We start from the raw sequence: 3,212 nt of genomic DNA, 5'->3' as shown, positions 1-3,212 counted from the left end.
TAGTTTCTTTATTTCAGCTCGATTGAGAGTACCTATAGGCTGATATTAATCACTCTCAGATCCGTTTACTGGAAACCAAGAGATCGACCCTGGTACGGTTCGAACCGTCTGAGTGAGAAGCGGACACTTATACTACTAGACCACACCTTAAGTGTTTGTTTATTTTACAACTTGAATTGACTCAGTATACTATCAATATATCAAAATTATTGTATTATTGTCCTATGCGTCCCATGGCTTTTGCCACCCAGCCCCGACCATAAAGAAATCATCTGGATCGAAAACAATTCGATAAACAAATCTTAAAATGAATAAGTAGTCAGCGGCTCAGGGAAACGACGTAGGGGAGGGCGTACCCTTGAACCGTAGCCCTTAACCGTGAGAATAATTTGAAATTTTGATATTCTACGAAATTATAGTTTGAACTTGAATTTAAAATATCACACTTTTCCAGAAATATCTAGATAATCAATCAAATATAATGTATGCGCCAGTCCCCTATTCATACTCACATGGTGCGCGTGCGAAATGTATGAAATAATAATTTACATTATTAAACGATTTTATCAATATGGATTTCAAACTTCATGCTATAAAGACGAACATCCTAAGTTATATCAAGAAAACCAACTGAATCTTATCAAAGTACGGCCAAGTAAACTTGAATAAACTTTGAACACAATAGTTTATTTTTTAGTTTAAACTTTTTTATTCTACAACGATTGTGAAACAAGCTTTTGCAAATTTTATGAATCACTCTCGTTGGCACGATGTTGCGCGAGATTGTGGTCTTGTGTTGTAAGGGAGTCTTGACTACCCGGAGGAAACCCACTTGTCCGACTTGGTGACCATAAATCAAACTCACATGCGCCCGGGAATCGAACCCGAGTCGCCTAGGTGAGAAGTGAGTGCACTAACCTTTGCGCTAACCGACCATAACAAGAAATTTAGTATACAATATATAACCTTTGACCTATAAAAATATACTCCCGGACTTATTTATATGAAAAGTAAGTTTTCATTTATTGCTCAGGGTTTGTAATACGTCTCTTGGAGTCCTAGTTATAGTTAAAATATTTAAGGTTTTTATGAATAATTTTGATGCGGAGATGCATCCGAATGAATACCATTCTTTTTAAGGTATTGTTATACTAATGAGCCTTTGTGTTAATGCCTTTTTGTACTTTGATATTAAAAATTGTGCCAATTTAAGACTAGTTCTTCATTAAAACTGAAACTGTTAAGAATACATGTATATCCAACAAAATCTGCATCAGTAAAATAAAAAACTTACCATCAGGAACGCAAACTAGTCCACCCGTTCTGATTTTCCTGGCTGCTGAACTGTTAAAACACCAAACAGACTAATATTAAATTAAACACTACATTTCAACAATCCAATGGTCACGATGGTGAAGATATTAACATATATAAATACGTCTCTATCAGGAGTTGATTAGATGTATACGCATTTATAAGGCTTTAATATATTATATAAATATTGTTGCCGTCTACAAAGAAATGAGTTTGTTCCAAAAAGTTTATAACTACTTGATACTATTGTTTATATTAATATCAAACTTAAGTATGTTCTTACGTTTATGATTAAGACCAAGGAAATAATTATGTTTTGTTCCTATTCATGCCTAAAGAAAAGGAAGTTATTAGAAGAATACCATTTATTTTTCATTATTATTAATTATTTGCCTAATGTGTGCATTAGTTTTTCATTTGACACTTCACGCAATAAGTTACCATTAAATCAGCTTTAATGCATACCGTGTGACCATTTGTCTTTCCCCAGAGGGACTAAGCTGAATTTAGGTATCTTCAGAACCGCATCGTTTACATGCGTCCCTGAAATATGTGAACATTGACTAACATGAAAGATGTGGTGTTCTCTCGAACGTGGTTTATTTTAGAACCTGTTTTATTTAATAGTCCATACATTGAAGTAGAAGTTTTATCATTACACAGCTTAAGCTCGCTGATTTTGAGCCATGCATAAGCTAATCAATCACTCTTGGATACCATTGTCTTGGTAGTGACCAGTACGGTAACCGAGGTGAACAAGCTATATGTAATAGTTCATAGAAGTAGAAGTTTAATCATTACACAGCTTAAGCTCGATGATTCTGAGCCATGCATTAGCTAATCAATCACTCTTGGATACCATTGTCTTGGTAGTAACCAGTACCGAGGTGTCCTTAACTGAATTGGTGTTTTTCACGAATCAAGTTGATGCAAGCTGTATCCGAATATTATTCTTTAAACTGTTTGTAATAATCAGGTTCCATTAAATTGGTGCATGTTTGCACTTTGTCATTGTCACTGATGGCCGTATGAGTCAAGCTATTGATTAAAACTGAAACTGTTCAGAATACTTGTATATCAACTAAATCTGCATCAGTAAATTAAATACTTACAATCAGAAGAAACTTGTTGAGACTTTTGGCCTCCATTGGTTGCTGAAGTGCTGGAAATACAATCTGACTAAGTTTAACATTATAATTCATCTATTCATTGTTTTCGATTGCATATATACAAACAAGGATTTCCCCAAAAGCAAATTTGACGTTTTGTTTTAAGGAGTTTTCTATACCATGAGTTGATAATATTTATGTGCGTTTATAAAGGTTTATGTTAGAAGTATGATTGTAGTCGACACAGACTTGAGTTGACTCAAAAAAATCTGATATTATTGTGTTCTACACCTATATCAAACTTTTGTTTTTATGATTAAGGCAATTACTAAATATGTTTCCTGTACATGGCAAAAAACATGTCGTTTTTAGGAAAATATCTGTGTAATATTTTATTAATGTGCTCTTGCATGAAGCGTGCATTAGTTTTTCATTCTAAATAACTTTTAAACACTGTCAGCTTTAAATGTTTGTATACTGTTTGATTTTTCTTCTTCTTTTGTCGACAGGGGAAAAAAAATCAAGCAACAGGGAACTGTTCGGGACCGTATCAGATTGTTTGTCCCTGAAAAATGTGAACGTTGACTAGCATGAAATGTTTGCTGTATTCAGAAACATGGATTATTTTCAAAACTGCATTATTTTAAATACAATGACAATTGGATTTTCGAAATATCGTTAACTACAAATAGCAATAAGACGTGGATTCTTCAACACAATGTGCATTGTTGAATTACTTTCCACGCGATTTTGTGCCATCTATAGGCTGATAAGCGTCACTCTCGGATT

General features: G+C 33.8%; 1 long non-coding RNA gene across 1 annotated transcript; it reads right to left on the bottom strand.

The window, feature by feature from the left end:
- Positions 1 to 208: 208 nt before the first annotated feature.
- On the bottom strand, positions 209 to 2,975 carry LOC128220008 (uncharacterized). The gene is made up of 4 exons (XR_008258712.1): positions 2,427 to 2,975; positions 1,780 to 1,857; positions 1,295 to 1,344; positions 209 to 272 (listed from the first exon to the last, which is right to left on the bottom strand). It is a non-coding gene; the product is annotated as an uncharacterized LOC128220008 (long non-coding RNA).
- Between the last annotated feature and the right edge of the window lie 237 nt (positions 2,976 to 3,212).

This window comes from Mya arenaria, chromosome 15 (assembly GCF_026914265.1).
Source record: "Mya arenaria isolate MELC-2E11 chromosome 15, ASM2691426v1".
In the NCBI taxonomy this organism is placed as follows: Eukaryota; Metazoa; Mollusca; class Bivalvia; order Myida; family Myidae; genus Mya; species Mya arenaria.
This window is presented reverse-complemented; position numbering and strand designations above follow the sequence as displayed.